At 42.7% G+C, this 19,414-nt stretch overlaps 1 long non-coding RNA gene across 1 annotated transcript in view; it reads left to right on the forward strand.

The window, feature by feature from the left end:
- The window catches only part of LOC141054180 (uncharacterized), a 118,002-nt gene extending 103,864 nt beyond the window's left edge, over window positions 1-14,138 (forward strand). The window contains exon 3 of the long non-coding RNA XR_012221371.1: window positions 13,901-14,138. This is a non-coding gene — a long non-coding RNA (uncharacterized lncRNA). The remainder of the gene's footprint in view (window positions 1-13,900) is intronic.
- Window positions 14,139-19,414: the final 5,276 nt, after the last annotated feature.

Here is a 19,414-nt window from a genome sequence, read left to right on the forward strand (position 1 = left end):
CGGGGACTATGCCAGGCTGTGTGGAACTGTGCTGGCCTGTGCAGGACTGTGCTGGGCTTTGCAGGTACTGTGCGGGGACTATGCCCGGCTGTGTGGGACTGTGCTGGGCAGTGCAGGTACTGTGCGGGGATTATGCCGGGCTGTGCAGGACTGTGCTGGGCTTTGCAGGTACTGTGCGGGGACTATGCTGGGCTGTGCGGGACTGTGCTGGGCTGTGCAGATACTGTGCGGGGACTATGCCGGGCTATGTGGGACTGTACTGGGCTTTGCAGGTACTGTGCGGGGACTATGCCGGGCTGTGTGGGACTGTGCTGGCCTGTGTGGGACTGTGCTGGGCTGTGTGGGGACTATGCCGGGCTGTATGGGACTGTGCCAGGCTGTGCAGGACTGTGCTGGGCTGTGCGGGGACTGTGCGGGCTGTGCCAAATATTGTGAGGCAAGTAGTGAAATACTCGCCAGGATTTGAATTTGCTCGAGTACCGAATCCTAACGAGTATACTAGCTCATCCCTACTATAGGCATATTTACCCCCAAATTATTAGGGCTCATTGAAAGGGATAAGAAAACGTAACTTTTATTCAAAAATATAAAAATAACCTAAATGACATAGAACATGGTGCACTCGTGTTTCAATTCCTAGAATGACAGAAAATTGACAAGACACAACAAAAAAACAAAGTCTCACCAATGTGATCTATTGCAGTCACAAAACCAAGATGTCTCTGTTTCTATGCGTTTTATCGTTTTGATTCTCAATATACTCCAAAGGAAGAAAGATACTGGCACTCTTTATTCTTTTGCAAGGGTAGAGCTGGTTCTGTGTGATCATTACGAAATATCTTGTCCATAAAGGCCACAAAATGATCCTTCAATTCAAGCTTATTTCTCATTGTTCTTTGCAGTGAGATGAACCTAGATTGTGACTCTTAGGCTGCAGCAACACTATCAGTATTTGTTCAGTATTTTTTCTCAGCATTTGTATGCCAAAACCAGGTGAGGAACAATCAGAGGACAAGGTATAAAAGAAGAAAGTTCACCAATTCCGCATGTTTGACCCACTCCGGGTATTGGCTTACAAATACGTATGTGAAATACTGACCAAATACTGATAGTGTGGCCATACCCTTACCCAAACTTATGATTAAACCAAAATCCACCCAGTACAGCCAATGCATGTTAGCATGATCAATTAAGGGCAATGTCATATAACTGATGATCCTAATGGATCATCAAAACAACTCCATATAACAACATATTTTATGCAGGAGAAAAGAATAAGAATCTATAATGCTTCAAAATATAACAATCCTTTTATTATAAATAGATGTGAGCGAATATCTTCAGCTCCCTCCTTATTTGGCAAGCTATAGCACTTACCAAATTAGCTGCAGCGAGAAACCAGATACTTGGATCGCTCCTGCTGATCAGCTGTTCAGTGTCACAGCTGCATGTGCTGCGGCTGTGTGACAGTCACAACACATGCATGGAGAGCCCAATAAGCAGGCTTATTCGGTAAGCACTATAGCTTGCTGAATAAGGAGGGAGTCGAAGATATTTGCTAATGTCTAATTAGAAATACATAGCATTAGAAAATCAGGCAAACACTATTTAAAAATGGTCAGAACAGAAAAGCAGGGCTGACGGCTACATCAGTTGCAATCACATGAAGTTAAAGGACTCGCAGTGTAACAATATGTAGCATTGAAAATACCAAGATACTGTGTAGGTATGAGAGCCGACTGGGGGGTGGTCCTTCTTCCGCCACAAACAGACTCGAGACAGACACCGATGTGCGTTCAACAGGTCCTCTTTATTGGCCGTCCTCTCGACGACCCGCAGCACCACATAGCAGCTGCTCAACTCTGCAGCACTACACAGCAGCTGCTCGACTCCGCACACAGGCCCGGGTACATTCACTTCCTTCCTTTTCCTAATTGACATCCCTCGCGGCTCTTTCACTGTGGTTGCCCTAGGCCTAGCACCACAGCGCTTCACCCGTCCGAGTCCGTCCGTCAGGTTCCCCCGGGTCTCCTCTGTTCTGCGGCTTCTGCTGTCAGGGCCACCCCCCTGACCGTCTCTGTTATCAGTCCCTTCTGGAGCTACTTCTTGGTCTTTCTCTCCCTTCAGTCTTCTCCTCTCCTGATCTCCTCTCCCTGGACTGACTCCTTCTAGAACTCTACCTCTTTTTATAGTCCCTCTCTCTGGGAATTCCCCTCTAGAGCTCCTGTAACCCGCCCCCCATGATTCTGCAGTTTTGTAGCTGATGTAAAGCCCTTTTCTCACTGCTCTCTGCTGCCATCTTGTGGCCACACTACAGTATTACACCTCCTTCTGTTTCTGCAGTCTTTAGTCTCCCCTAGTGACCAAACTCAGTACTTCACCATCCTTTCCTATCTCCAGCTGTCTCCCACCTTCATATACAGCAGTCCACGTCAAACACATTGTACACTTACCCTCCTGCTGCAGACATGTCCATAGGTCAGTCCACGTCCCCTACAACTGCATGGGTCCTTATAATAGAATATCTAGCATGAGCATTCACATAGTACAACCCATATAAGTCAATATACAACATGTAATGAGTATATAAATACTTGTAAGTAATGTCAGACAAGACAAATCAAGTTGCAAAGCACCACAGAGGAAGTCAGCCCAGCATATGGAAACCCCTAAGTCCACTACGCCCGTTTCGCATGTTTTTCTTGCTTCATCATGGGGGAATAGTTGACCTCTAACCTGATAGAACCTTTCATTGCTCAGGTAACAGGTCTCATGACCGGGATGTTATCCAAATGGGTAAGATATAGGTTGTGCATGCACTTCACTGTCAATGCCGCAAATCCATCCTTGCTACTGTCAAGCGCAATCCACATGCATGGGAACTTGGACGCATCACCACAGCTCCCAAACATGCGCACCACAACAAAGTGACGGAGAGAGGGGGCACTGGACAGGAGGCCAATGCACAAGCACATCGCAGCCATGAGTATTCTATACAAACAAAACAGATGAACAGAGATTTCCACAAAAAGAATAGGGATTATACTGCCTCAAATGAACAATTGCACTGTATGATGATACAGATACAAAATCTATACAGGCAGTTCAAAAGATAAAATATCCTTCCCGAAATGATGTTGTATTCATAGTCCTTTAGCTGCTCCCATTATATATTACATTATGATGATGCAGCGCTTGATATTTTTTCTCTTTTAATTTTTGATTTCAAACATATGATTATTTATAGAAATGAGCGAACATGTTCAGAAAACGATCGCCAAACAAATTTAGCACGAATATTGCACATTTGGAATCGTGATCGGAAACACAAGCACTTTTTCTTAAAATTGGAAATGGTGGGTAAAATTTGGTAAAAGTCCAGGCAAATAATTGCGTTGCCACTAAAGTATTGTGGGGGGGGTCCCCTGTCTTAATAGCCAGTAAAGGCTATGTATACAGCTGTGAACTGATATTAATAGACTGGGAAGCTCCATGGGTATTACCATCTGTGTGTTTTGAAGAATATTTCCTTTGAAAACTGTGTAAATGACATAGAGAAGTGCTCTATGTAGAAGCTCGTGCTAAAATCACATTGTAATCAGATAGCAATCGCACTGCATTAGAATGTAAATTGGATGCTAGATGTCAAAAATCGCATTGTATTCACATAAAAAACACATGATACTTGCATTACTCTCGTCCAACTTTGCAGGAACAAAATCGGTGTTACGCCATGGCAGGCGGAGCGAGGTTAGTGAATCCACTTGACCACAGAGGACACTGGGGAAGCTGAACCCTAGGAACCAGCCGGACAAGGACATCAGATGAATAGCAAGGCTTTATTTAGACACTTAAACAGGAGAACCGTCAAGGAAGAGCCCCCTGGGCCGAAACACCAAATTCTCCCAAGGGAGCTCCAGTGAGGGAACCCCTTAGCAGGGATTGTCCGGAGCAACCAAGGAGGCTCAAGTGCAACAGATCCAAAACCAGAGAGTCAGACCCAAGAAGAACAGTGGAACTGAGGGGAGGAGAGCGTGAGGTTCAGGGAACTGGAGAAGGTGAACCAGAAAGTTCAGAGGGTACCGTCAGAGTCCGCAGGTAGATGTAGGTAGGCAGGACACTGGCACTAGAGGAAAATACTGGGTATTAGTACAAGGCAAGACAAGGCTGAACAAGCAGGCGCTGTTCTGGGACCTGAGAACTGCAACTTAGAACAATGCACAATGTTGCCCAGGCACCTGCCAAAGGAAGTGAGGGTCTTAAGTATATACAGGCCTCTCAGTAATTGGCTGAGAGGTGATTACAGGAAAAGGGTGCACTGGCCCTGAAATCATTTGACAGCGGCGCACGCATGCCCTATGCACGCTTCCCCTCAACCCAGAAGTGAGGAGGAGGAGGAGACACATTGGAAAGATGCAGCAGCCTGAAGGAACATTGCGGGAGTGCAGACAGGGTAAGTAAAATTGAGGGGAACAGGGGAATGCCTGCGGCCAGATGGGGCTTGATCTCCCAGGATCCTGGAGACGGGTCCTGCTGACCGGATAGTTACAATCAGACCGATTTTAAAATTGCTAGTGTGCCTCCAGCATTAGAATTTGTGCGCACATTGCGTATTTGCAGAAATTTCTGTAAGGGTTCTTCATCTCTAGGCAGCAAAAACATGTGGCATTTTGACACTTTTTTAGGTGCATTTTTTATGTATTTTTGCATGCGTTTTTGTTCAGAAATAAAGGCTTTTTTAGCTAAATACAGATAATTAAAAAAAGTTTTATGATGTAATTTCTTGGTTTAATACATTCTTTTTCATTCTGATGCAGCAGCATCAGGGTAATAGGATTAATACTTGGTGTCAGCAGCTGTCATTGACACCAAGACCTAGGTTTAGTAATGAAAAGGTGTCAGCCAGACACCCTCTTTACTAAACCAGTAAGTAAATGCACACATACACACACATACATACACACACACACACACTGTAACCAGCTTATGTAGGAGTGTTGATAGAATGAACCTACATAGGCTGTAACAGAGGGGCTGTAACATAGGTTCCCCTATAAAATCTAACTAGCAAAGACTAGACAGACACCTGTGGGCTGATATTAATAACCTTCGAAGGTGCCGTGGCAGCTGTCTGCCTAGTCTTTGCTAATTAGATTTCATAGGGGGACCCTATGTAAGTTTTCTTCAGGGGTCCCCCCTGTAAACTAGCCAGTAAAAGCTAATCAAACAGCTGTGAGCTGATAGTAATAGCCTGGGAACCTTTATTGCCATTGGCTCCTTCACAGAATATTATCAGCCCTCAGCCATTGGCTTTCCCTCTGCTGGTTATGAAAATTACATGGGAGCCCACACAATTTTTTTTTCATTTTTGGTGAATATTAACAGTTGCTGTTTAGTTACAGCCTATGTAGGTTCATTCTATTAACACGCCTACATAGTCTGGTTACAATGTGTGTGCATGTGAGCATGTGTACTTATTGGTTTAGTAATGAGGGTGTCTGGCTGACACCTTTTCATTACTAAACCTAGGGCTTGGTGCCAATGACAGCAGCTGACACCAAGTATTAATCCCATAACCCTGATGTTACTCAATCAGAATGAAAAAGAAGGTGTTGGACTAAGAAATTACATCACAAAACTTTTTTTTACATATTTTATTTAGTTAAAAAAAGCCTTCATTGTTGTACAAAAACGTATGCAAAACCAAGGCAAAAACGCATAAAAAATGCAGCAAGACTCCTGTTTTTGCTGTAATGTTTTTGATGTCAAGAGATGCAGAAACCTTGCAGAAATTTCTGCAAGCAAATACTCAACGTGCGCGCATACCCTAATGCTGGAGTCACACTAGCGATTTTAAAATTGGTCCGATTTTGTTCCTGCAAAGTCAAACAAGTGTAATGCAAGTGTCATGCATCTTTCATTTGAGTACAGCCCGACTTTTAACACCTACAGTAGCATCCGATTTACATCCTAATGCAGTGCGACTGCTATCTGCAATGTGTATGTGTATATACTGAATGTAATCTATCTATTCTATCCTGTCGGGTCCTGCTGTGAGTTCTCTGTATGTGGTTGCTGAATTGATGGCTTTTTATCTATTTAGTGGCATTGCAATTATTTTCTCACACTTGCTTTTGTTTTCCAAACACAGAAAGAGAAAAGTTGCAAGAAAGGGCCCTTTTGTACATTACCCAACCAAATTTTTTAACTCCAGTGACTGTAATCTTCTTTACCAAAATTATCTTTTTATTCAACATTGTTAAGCAGTTTTTGGGACGGTGGAATTGGCATAATAGCGGGAAAAGATGTGTTCCAAAGCAGGTCGGTTGCCAACTGCATGTTTGACTACAAAATAAAACCTGTTCTCACATTCCCTAATAGCTTAGCTTATGAGGTTGATTCCCGAATGAAAGACCACTTCTTCAAATTGATGAGCAGTCAAGAAGAAGATTTTCCAAGAAAACAGAAATGGCATCATCCAGCTTATCAATAGCAAAGAAAATTGCCAAACTGCATCATGTGAGTGCCATGACAGTTGTAAGAATACAAAATGAAGTCCGTCCATCCATTCAAATGAAAAGATATGGATGTCCAGTCAAAATATTGGAGTCAGCAAGTAGGCTCATCAGAAGATCTATCAGTTCTGGCAGGACAAACACGGCAGTGGAGGTGGCTCATATGCTTTGTAATAGAGAGCTCACAGACGTCCATGCAAGCACTGTCTGCCGCACATTACACTAGTCTAGAATTGTGGCTTGAAAAAAGATGAAGAAGCCTCAACTGCAATATCATCATAAGCAGCTTTGGCTTGAGTTTGCAAAAAATATATGAAAAGTGGGTAATAGAAGATTGGAAATGGGTGATTTGGAATGATAAGACAAAATTCAATAGACTAGGCTCTGATGAGTGTAACTGGGTCTGGAGGAAACCAGGTAAAAAAAGGTTCTAATGGATAGAGAAATTGAAGGAATTGTGAAATTCGGTTGAGGAAGCCTGATGATTTGAGGTTGTTTCACAGCCAAAGGCATTGGATACTTGACCAGGACTGATTGTGGCCTAAATGCTGAGCTATATGTAAGTATCCTACAAGGTGAGTTGCTTCATACATATGAGTACTCTGGGTATGAAAAGGACGACATAGTGTTCCAACAGGACAATGATCCGAAGCATACGTCGAGATTGGTGAAGAAATGGTTGTATGAAAATGAAGCAAAGGTGGTGGATTCACTCTCACAGTCCCCAGACTTGAATCCAATCAAACACTTGTGGGTAAAGCTGAAGAAAAAACTGCATTTGACCAGGATGCACCAACTTTGGGAACATGTAAGGATCAAATTTGGGATTTGGGATCAACTTTGGGATCAGATGTCAGTTAAGACATATTTGAATCTAATTGAGAGCATACCCAGAAGGATTCAGGCACTGTTTAAAGAAACAAAGGTGGATTTACAAAATATTGACAAAATAATAAAAATTGAAATTTAGCTTTATAGGAAAAAAACAGTAACAATGCAGTGACATCAAAAGAATTTGCATAGCTAATCATATGCCAAATAGTTGCAAGTGAAATTTACAGTATGTATGTGATAGCCAAGATAATTGTCTGTAAAGTGATAGTAGTCTCACGTTCAAAGTAGTAGTGGATAGTGAGATATGGAGTCTGAAAGTCAAAAGTTTAAAACATTGTTACCCTTTTGCTTATCAGTGTATGACCAAGTGACCACTATGGGCTCGCTGTAGAGTTGAGTATCACGATTGGAATCACGCCAATCTTTCTACTCACATCTACTGTTTCATGAAAGCTCCAGCATCTTATTTCTCTGGCTGTGTAAGGCTGAGTTCACACGTGGCATTTTTTCCGCGTTTCCGCGGTATTTAATTATGTTAACTAAATACCCTTATTATTACTATTATTACTACCTTCATGCAATTTTTGCAATATATTTTTTTACTTTTTTATTCCAGGATATTTGTTTTGTGTTTTGCTTTTGGTTTTCTCTGTGTAAAGGTCATGTGTTCATATGCAATCACATTTTGCATGCACATTAATTTACTTTTTCTGCTCAGACCCAGTTTCTCATTTGTTTCATTGTGCATTCTGTGCATATAAGGGTGTGACCGCCCTGTTTCTGAGTTGGAAAATCGATCCTGTCTGGCCTATACTATTACTGGTGGTTCAGTCCCTCTGTCCTTGTTCACATTCATGTCACTTGACAAGTGGAAAGGTTTTAAATACAAGAGTTAGGACTGTCCCACAAGGGTTGCCGTGACGTGGCGGGATGGCTTCTACATTATTTTGATCAAAATTATGTTAACTAAATACCCTTATTATTACTATTATTACTACCTTCATGCAATTTTTGCAATATATTTTTTTACTTTTTTATTCCAGGATATTTGTTTTGTGTTTTGCTTTTGGTTTTCTCTGTGTAAAGGTCATGTGTTCATATGCAATCACATTTTGCATGCACATTAATTTACTTTTTCTGCTCAGACCCAGTTTCTCATTTGTTTCATTGTGCATTCTGTGCATATAAGGGTGTGACCGCCCTGTTTCTGAGTTGGAAAATCCATCCTGTCTGGCCTATACTATTACTGGTGGTTCAGTCCCTCTGTCCTTGTTCACATTCACGTCACTTGACAAGTGGAAAGGTTTTAAATACAAGAGTTAGGACTGTCCCACAAGGGTTGCCGTGACGTGGCTGGATGGCTTCTACATTATTTTGATCAAAATTATGTTAACTAAATACCCTTATTATTACTATTATTACTACCTTCATGCAATTTTTGCAATATATTTTTTTACTTTTTTATTCCAGGATATTTGTTTTGTGTTTTGCTTTTGGTTTTCTCTGTGTAAAGGTCATGTGTTCATATGCAATCACATTTTGCATGCACATTAATTTACTTTTTCTGCTCAGACCCAGTTTCTCATTTGTTTCATTGTGCATTCTGTGCATATAAGGGTGTGACCGCCCTGTTTCTGAGTTGGAAAATCCATCCTGTCTGGCCTATACTATTACTGGTGGTTCAGTCCCTCTGTCCTTGTTCACATTCACGTCACTTGACAAGTGGAAAGGTTTTAAATACAAGAGTTAGGACTGTCCCACAAGGGTTGCCGTGACGTGGCGGGATGGCTTCTACATTATTTTGATCAAAATTATGTTAACTAAATACCCTTATTATTACTATTATTACTACCTTCATGCAATTTTTGCAATATATTTTTTTACTTTTTTATTCCAGGATATTTGTTTTGTGTTTTGCTTTTGGTTTTCTCTGTGTAAAGGTCATGTGTTCATATGCAATCACATTTTGCATGCACATTAATTTACTTTTTCTGCTCAGACCCAGTTTCTCATTTGTTTCATGAAAGCTCCAGCATCTTATTTCTCTGGCTGTGTAAGGCTGAGTTCACACGTGGCGTTTTTTCCGCGTTTCCGCGGCGGTTTTAATCACGCGATTTTGCCACGAAAACGCAAAAAATAAGCATCCCATGCATTCCTATGAGATTCCGCAATGCTGTGCTAATGCTGCGGTTTTTACCGCGGCAGAATCGCTTCGCGGTAAAAAACACAGCATGCTCATTAATTTTGCGGAATCGCGGCAATCCCGCACCCATAGGAATGCATTGTTCTGCTTACTTTCTGCATATGGCTGTGCCCACCATGCGAAAAGTAAGCAGAACAATTGCGGATGGTACCCACGGTCCGGAGGAGAGGAGACTGTCTTCCAGGCTTTGGGTACCATATCCCTGTAAAAAATAGAATTTAAAATAAAAAATATTGTTATTCTCACCTTCCGACATCCCGCGCAGCCTTCCCGCCTCTCTCCATGCTCCCATTCCCAGTACTACTTTACAAAAATGCCCGCGATGACGTCTGTTCTCGCGGGATCGCGAAGTCTCGCGGTCATTCGAGTGACGTCATCTCGAATTACTGCGAGACGTCGCGATCCCGCGAGAACGTACGTCATCGCGGGCATTTTCGCAAAGGATTACTGGGAATGGGAGTGTGGAGAGAGGCGGGAAGACTGCGCGGGACGTCGGAAGGTAAGAATAACACCATTTTTTATTTTTTTTACATTTTATCTTTTACTACTGATGCTGCATAGGCGGCCTCAGTAGTAAAAAGTTGGTCACACTTGTCAAACACTATGTTTGACGAGTGTGACCAACCTGTCAATCAGTTCTCCAATCGATGCTACAGATCGCTTGGAAAATGCTAGCATTTTGCAAGCTAATTACGCTTGCAAAATGCTAGTTTTTCCGCGGGAAAGTCCGTGGGAATTTAAAATGCAATTTTCCCACGGAATGGAATTCCGGAACTCTTGCGGTAATTTCCGCGAGAGTTCCGCTACGTGTGAACCCAGCCTAAGTGTTGTGTCTCACACAATCTCATAAGGTGAGTGGTTATGCCTTTAATTATCAACCTGTTAACATGTATAAGACCCTATTGCGCTTTTGAATTCCTTTACGCTGCAAATTCAACACTTCCTTGAGTTTTCAACCCATGCACAGAGCAAGTTATAAAGGGAAAAATTATCAAAAAGGGTCAAATTGTTTAAATGTTTCAAAATCATATTCTTTGAATTCTATAAGTGCAATTTTTTTCACAGGATTAACAATTTTACAACAACTACAAAAACAACAGCAGTAGCACCTATTACAATATACAGTATATGACATGATGGTCCAGATGGTTTATCACTGATGCACATCAGCAAACACAGTTGCACCATCTGAACAACCAGATTTAGTTCTATCTTGATCAGGGGCCTCAAATACGCTACCTATGGGCCGCATGTGGCCACTGAGGCTGCTTTGTACTGCCCATAGGCATTGTAGACCCCTTGATAATTGAGGCCTGGTCCAGGGATCCACCAATGGCAGCATTTTAATTCAATTGAATGTGCGTATGACATCATTGCCATGCACCAGCATGCCGATGTCACATGTTGGCCTCTGATTGGCTGGTGGTTGGCATTGAATGTTTTCTATAGGAAAATGATGCTGGCAGTGCATGCGCAGTAGCACCTATCGTGTTCTGATAGATGCCACTGTACAAGCGCCGCCACCGCCATTTTGATGGAACCTAATGTTTTTTTTCTCCATCAAAATGGCACTGGCGCTGGCGCTAGCATAGTAGCATCTATCAGAACATGATAGATGCTACTGCACAGGTGCCTGTCAGGAACACCGCACTGCACTTGCTCACTGAGCCAGTGCGCGTGTCCTGAGTACAAAAACAGTGCTCAAAGATACCTGTGGAACGGGCAGCAGAGGTGACGATGCATGCTCCAGGACCTGAAGCACGTGACTGCTGGGGGCATGGCCTAAGCTCCACAGAGCTAGGAGCTGCAGGGAAACTCCTAGAAAGGTAACTACAAGACAATGTTACCAAGGGGCATAGACAGAGACAGAAACCAGATCAAGCCGGGTTAAAGCACGAAATAGCAGGACAGTACCAAAGGGTTAGACAGAGCGAATAGTCAGGACGTAGCAGTAGATCAGAAAACCAGAATGGGCAATGGACAGTACAATAGGGACAAACTGCAACGGAGCAACAATAGCCAAGCCAGGAGGTCAGAACCGGAGAAGACAATAGTACCAAAATGAGAGACGGAGTACAGAGTGAGGGAACAGACCGGGTCATACACGGGAATCAAACAAACAATGTAGAATACACGCACACCAGGGGGTCGGTCAGACACACAGCCAGAATAACAGTATAGCTGACATACACTCACTGGCCACTTTATTAGGTACACCATGCTAGTAATGGGTTGGACCCCCTTTTGCCTTCAGAACTGCCTCAATTCTTCGTGGCAGAGATTCAACAAGGTGCTGGAAGCATTCCTCAGAGATTTTGGACCATATTGACATGATGGCATCACACAGTTGGCGCAGATTTGTCGGCTGCACATCCCTGATGCGAATCTCCCGTTCCACCACATCCCAAAGATGCTCTATTGGATTGAGATCTGGTGACTGAGGAGGCCATTTGAGTACAGTAAACTCATTGTCATGTTCAAGAAACCAATCTGAGATGATTCGAGCTTTATGACATGGCGCATTATCCTGCTGAAAGTAGCCATCAGATGATGGGTACATTGTGGTCATAAAGGGATGGACATGGTCAGCAACAATACTCAGGTAGGCTGTGGCGTTGCAACGATGCTCAATTGGTACCAAGGGGCCCAAAGAGTGCCCAGAAAAAATTCCCCACACCATGACACCACCACCACCAGCCTGAACCGTTGATACAAGGCAGGATGGATCCATGCTTTCATGTTGTTTACGCCAAATTCTGACCCTACCATCCGAATGTCGCAGCAGAAATCGAGACTCATCAGACCAGGCAACGTTTTTCCAATCTTCTACTGTCCAATTTCGATGAGCTTGTGCAAATTGTAGCCTCACTTTCCTGTTCTTAGCTGAGAGGAGTGGTACCCAGTGTGGTCTTCTGCTGCTGTAGCCCATCTGCCTCAAAGTTCGACGCACTGTGCGTTCAGAGATGCTCTTCTGCCTACCTTGGTTGTAACGGGTGGCAATTTGAGTCACTGTTGCCTTTCTATCAGCTCGAACCAGTCTGCCCATTCTCCTCTGACCTCTGGCATCAACATGGCATTTCCGGCCACAGAACTGCCGCTCACTGGATTTTTTTTCTTTTTCGGACCATTCTCTGTAAACCCTAGAGATGGTTGTGCGTGAAAATCCCAGTAGATCAGCAGTTTCTGAAATACTCAGACCAGCCCTTCTGGCACCAACAATCATGCCACGTTCAAAGGCACTCAAATCACCTTTCTTCCCCATACTGATGCTCGGTTTGAACTGCAGGAGATTGTCTTGACCATGTCTACATGCCTAAATGCACTGAGTTGCCGCCATGTGATTGGCTGATTAGAAATTAAGTCTTAACACACAGTTGGACAGGTGTACCTAATAAAGTGGCCAGTGAGTGTAGAATGCTAGTCTGGAGTGAGTATAAATACCCCTTCCAGATCCAAAGAGAGGCTGGCAAAAGTTAACCCTGTGAGAACAGGACATTAACCATGTCCTAACCATGACAGTGCCATTTTGATGGAGTCAAAAACATTTTCTTACCCCACAATAATATAGGCATAAAGGATATAGGCATGTATAGGCATAAAGCATAAAGGCATGTAGGAATGTATCATGCTACAGAGGAGGTGCCACCGCTGTTCCATTTTGATGATGTTAATTTTGTTTTCTAATCTTCTAATAATACAGTGGATTCTGAAAGTATTCAGACCCCTTTAAATTTTTCACTCGTTGTTTCATTGCAGCCATTTGGTAAATGCAAAAAAGTTCATTTTTTCTCATTAATGTACATTCTGCACCCCATCTTGACTGATAAAAACGAGAAGTGTAGAAATTTTTGGAAATTTATTAAAAAAGAAAAACTGAAATATCACATGGTCATAAGAAGTCAGAGAAAAGAGGGAGACACAAAAACGCAAATAGGGTCTTATCAAACGTTCCACAGAGTTGCCCACCAAGAGAACTACTCACCTGGTGAGAGTGAAGGAAGGACATATATTAATGGCAGCAGCTGCAGATCCACAGGTCAGTGCAGAACCTGATTGCAGCATACACTTAGGTAGGAAGGAAGAATTCCAAAAACTGTAGAAGTTTCAACATGGTTTATTCTACGTGTTTTAGGGTTCAGGTGACCCTTTCATCAGGACATACCACAAACATTGTACAAGAGTCATAGGCATACAGGGTTTAAGTACACATCAGCTTTTTGAGAATGATGCCCAATGGATCAGATGACACCCAGTGTCAAAGTTCAGGCTCATCAGGAAGTTCACATGACAAGATTAAAAATCATCAGAGAAATACAAATTAATATCATACACATTATTTTTTTTGTAGGATAACGAAATTGAAAAAGAGATACAGATCATGGAAAGAAAAAAAGGAAAAAAAATGAAAAAAATAAAAAAATAAATGGCGAGAAACATGGTTTCACTGAGAAAAAAGGTGGAACCGAACTCACAGGAGAAATGGAATAAATTCGGAGATGAAGGCATTTACTTTGAGCTACTGAGCTGGAGGGATGGAATCTTGAAGAACACAGATTGCCAACGTTGAACCATTGTTAAAATACTTTTTTATTAATACATATTAAAATATTTTTTTTTAATATTAAAAGTGGAAATGTGTTTATCAAGTTATGTCACAAAAATAAATTTTCTTAAATATAAAGGGGAGAGAATATAATTGAAACAAACTACCGTATATACTCGTGTATAAGCTGAGATTTTCAGCCCATTTTTTCGGGCTGAAAGTCCCCCTCTCGGCTTATACATGAGTCATATATCTGGGGGTCAGCGGGGGAGGGGGAGCAGGGGTGTCAGAGATCATACTTACCCCCCCGGCGTGGTCTCTGCAGCCCTCCTGCTTCTCCACGGTCTCCCTTCCTGCCTTCAGTGCTCATGTGGTACCGCTCATTAAACTCATGAATATGCACATATTCATGAGTGTAATGAGTGGTATCACATGACCGCTGAAGGCAGGAAGGGAGACTGTGGAGAAGCGGGGCTGCAGAGACCGTGCCAGGAAGGGGTAAGTATATCGATGTTCACCTGTCCGGGGTCCATCGCTGCTCACTGCTGTCTGCTGTGTCAGTGACATTTAGGCAGCAGAGGGCGCGGTGACGTGGTTAGTGCACCCTGCGCCCTCTGCTGGCTGAACAGTCACTGACACACGAAGCGGCAGACAGCGGTGAGTAGCGATGGAGCCCGGACAGGTGAATATCTCAGGTGACGGGTCCTGACCAGGAGATGTGAGTATGTTTTTTTTTTTGTGGCAGCATATGGGGGCATAATATATCGGGCAGCATATGGGGGCATATTCTATGGAGCAGCATATGGGGGAATATTCTATGGAGCAGTATATGGGGGCATATTCTATGGGGCAGCATATGGGGGCATAGTCTATGGAGCAGCATATGGGGGCATAGTCTATGGAGCAGCATATGGGGGCATATTCTAGGGAGCAGCAAATGGGGGCTTATTCTAGGGAGCAGCATATGGGGGCATATTCTATGGGGCAGCATATGGGGGCATAGTCTATGGAGCAGCATATGGGGCATATTCTATGGGGCAGCATATGGGGGCATATCCTATGGGGCAGCATATGGGGGCATATCCTATGGGGCAGCATATGGGGGCATATCCTATGGGGCAGCATATGGGGGCATAGTCTATGGGGCAGCATATGGGGGCATAGTCTATGGAGCAGCATATGGGGAATATTCTATGGGGCAGTATATGGGGGCATAATCTATGGAGCAGCATATGGGGGCATATTCTATGGAGCAGCATATGAGGGCATAATCTATGGAGCATTTTATGGGGGCATAATCTATGGAGCATCTTATTGGGTCATAATCTATGGAGCACATTATGGGGGCATAATCTATGGATCATTTTATGAGACATAATCTATGGAGCATCTTATGGGGCATAATCTAATGAGCATCTTATGGGGGAATAATCTATGAAGCATTTTATGGGGCATAATCTATGGAGCATCTTATGGGGCTATAACCTTTATGGAGCAGCATATAAGGCATATTATTCTATGGAGTATCTTATGGGGCCATTATTAAGCTTTGTGCAGCATTATATGGGGTGTATTTTGTATGGAGCATCTTATGGGGCCTATCATGAACTGTATGGAGCATTATATGGGGCTCCTGATTCAATATGGATATTCAAAAACATTTAACCTACTGATGTCTCAATTAATTTTACTTTTATTGGTATCCATTTTTATTTTTTAAATTTACCAGTAGCTGCTGCAGTTTCCACCCTAGGCTTATACGCGAGTCAATAAGTCTTCCCAGTCTTTTGTGGCAAAATTAGAGGGGTCGGCTTATACACGGGTCGGCTTATACACGAGTATATATGGTAATCATTTCATCAGTATAACGACACCAACCTGACAGTGTATTTAGTTTACTGAGCAAAATCCTGCAGACAGGTTCACTTTAAATGCATTCTCATGCAGCAATAACATCATATCTTCAGCTTCATAGAAATGATAAACTGTCATAGGTGCCATAGTTATGATTTATAATCTTCACTGTTTGAATTTTGGCACCATTGTGATAATAAAGTGCTCCTCAGTACAAATTGAAACAATCATCTAACATATCCATTGTCTAATGCACATTATAGTCTAGATGGAAGCTAAAAAGTAAACTTTATTTGGAAGGTTAAGTTTGTCATTTAAAATACTTTTTTGCTAAAGAGCGAATTTCGAGTTTCTAAGGGTTTACCCTTTAAGATTTTGTGGACAATATGTAAGTATATGGAATATAATTAATAATCGGTATAAAATTAAGCCATATTTTTAAGACTTTCTAAACTAGTCATTAAGAAAAAAAACAAAGACAAAAACATAATGATTAAATATTTTGAAATAAATAACTAAATAGCATAGTGCTTGAAAATAATATACGGTACTTAGTTAACAAGTTTTTTAATAAAAAAAATGTGAAAAGCCATCCCACCTCTTCACTGTGATCGTAATTGGGACAGTCCTAACTCTAATATTAAAAACCTTACCGTTTGTCAAGTGGCATGCATGTTGATAAGGCTGAGACGGACTGGGCCCAACTAGTGGGCACACAGACATGAGAGACCACATCAATATAATGCCCAGCTCAACGGAAAGTCAGGCCACACCTTCATATGCACATGATGCAAACAGACAGAAAAAACCCCAAAGGTATGAACTGGGATATAAACTAGTGTGCAGCGTGTAAGCAGACGTTCACACTTGGCCTCTGAACAGATAAAAACAAAGACAGAAGCATAATGATTAAATACCTTGCAGTAAATAGAAAAAATAAATGGCATAGTTCTTGAAAATAATATACGGTACTTAGTTAACATGTTTTTTTGATAAAAAAATGCAATAACCATTCCACCTCTACACAAGGACCATAATTGGGACAGTCCGAACTCCAATATTAAAAACCTTACTGTTTATCAAGTGACATGCATTTGGATAACATCCACTAGATGGGCCCAGTCCATTTGAGCCCTTACCACATGCATGTCACTTGACAAACGGTAAGGTTTTTTAATAATGTTTTCAATCTCATTAAGATCACTTTATGGATATCGCTTTTCTAGTTTTAGTATACAGTATATACACTGCTCAAAAAAATAAAGGGAACACTCAAATAACACACCCTAGATCTGAATGAATGAAATATTCTCATTGAATACTTTGCTCTGTACAAAGTTGAATGTGCTGACAACAAAATCACACAAAACTCATCAAATTTATTAACCAATGGAGGCCTGGATTTGGAATCCCACACAAAATTAAAGTGGAATGTTGAAAGTGTGTGGACCCCATCTTTAATTTAATGTCCTTAAAACAAGTCAAAATGATGCTCAGTATTGTGTGTGGCCTTCACGTGCAGGAATTGTTGACACACTCCAGCCACATGAGGTCTGGCATTGTCATTCATTAGGAGGAACCAAGGGCCCACCGCACCAGCAGGGGTCTCACAAGGGGTCTGAGGATCTCATCTCGGTACCTAATGGCAGTCAGGCTACCTCTGGCGAGTACATGGAGGGCTGTGCCTGTGTGGCCCTCCAAAGAAATGCCACCCCACACCATTACTGACCAACTGCCAAAACAGTCATGCTGAAGGATGTTGCGGGCAGCAGATCGATCTCCATGGCATCTCCAGACTCTGTCACATCTGTCACATGTGCTCAGTGTGAACCTGCTTTCATCTCTGAAGAGCACAGGGCACCAGTGGTGAATTTGCCAATCCTGGTGTTCTGTGGCAAATGCCAAGCATCCTGCACGGTGTTGGGCTGTGATCACAAACCCCATCTGTGGATGTCGGGCACTCAGACCATCCTCATGGAGTTGGTTTCTAACCATTTGAGCAGACATGCACATTTGTGGCCTGCTGGAGGTCATTTTGCAGGTCTCTGGCAGTGCTCCTCCTGTTCCTCCTTGCACAAAGGCAGAGCTAGCGGTCCTGATGCTGGGTTCCTGCCCTCCTACGGCCTCCTCCATGTCTCCTGGTGTACTGGCCTGTCTCCTGGTAGCACTTCCAGCCTCTGGACACTAGGCTGACAGACAGAGCAAATGTTATTGCCACAGATCACATTGATGTGCCATCCTGGATGAGCTGCACTACCTGAGCCACTTGTGTGGGTTGTAAAGACCGTCTCATGCTACCACGAGTGTGAAAGCACAAACAACATTCAAAAGTGACCAAAACATCAGCCAGAAAGCATTGGTACTGAGATGTGGTCTGTGGTCCCCACCTGCAGAACCACTCCTTTACTGAGTGTGTCTTGATAATTGCCAATAATTTCCATCTGTTGTCTATTCCATTTGCACAACAGCAAGTGAAATTGATTGTCAATCAGTGTTGCTTCCTAAGTGGACAGTTTGATTTCACAGAAGTTTGATTTACTTGGAGTTATATTCTGTTGTTTAAGTGTTCCCTTTATTTTTTTTGAGCAGTGTATATATTTAGACGTTTTCTTAAAAGTTTCTGTATTTACTATTTGTGCATATTATGTACATATACTCATATCATTGACATTATATACTGCTTATTTCTGTTTTACTGGTTGTTGTTCTTTATGAAATATACTAGCTGAAGAGCCCGGCGCTGACCGGGCATAGTAACTAACTACGGTTAGTTATAACAAATTATAATGATTATATCTATATATATATATATAAAGCTGAGAGTATAGCCCCGCCCACTCCGCATAGCCACATTCAGTATAATATCCCACATCATCCCATCAGCCAGAGCTACCGGACTACTACCCCTAATATCCCACATCATCCCGTCAACCAGAGCCACCCGACTACTACCCCTAATATCCCACATCATCCCGTCAGCCAGAGCCACCAGACTACTACCACTAATATCCCACATCATCCCGTCAAAGCTGCCGGACTACTACCTCAAATATCCCACATCATCCCGTCAGCCAGAGCCACCGGACTACTACCTCTAAAATCTCACATCATTCCATCAGTCAGAGCCACCAGACTACTACCCACAATATCCCACATCATCCCGTCAGCCTGAGGTCAGAACCAGAGCACTGAGTCTAACGGTCCTAACTTCCATACCGGGGATCCCTTTAAGAGAGGCCTGGCGTTAGAACCAGAGCAGTGAGTGGATTTGCCCTGGCTTCCATACCAATGATCCCTTAAATAGAAGCCTGGGGTGAGAATCAGAGCGCTGAGGGTTTTACCATAACTTCCATACCGGAGATCCCTTTAAGAGAGAGGCTTGGTGTCAGCACCAAAGCGCAGAGTGGATTTGCCCTCACTTCCATACTGGTGATCCCTTTAAGAGGGGCCTAGGGTCAGAACCAG

The sequence above is a fragment of the Dendrobates tinctorius genome, unplaced genomic scaffold (assembly GCF_039654945.1).
Source record: "Dendrobates tinctorius isolate UK_male_01 unplaced genomic scaffold, ASM3965494v1 ptg000176l, whole genome shotgun sequence".
Taxonomy (NCBI): Eukaryota; Metazoa; Chordata; class Amphibia; order Anura; family Dendrobatidae; genus Dendrobates; species Dendrobates tinctorius.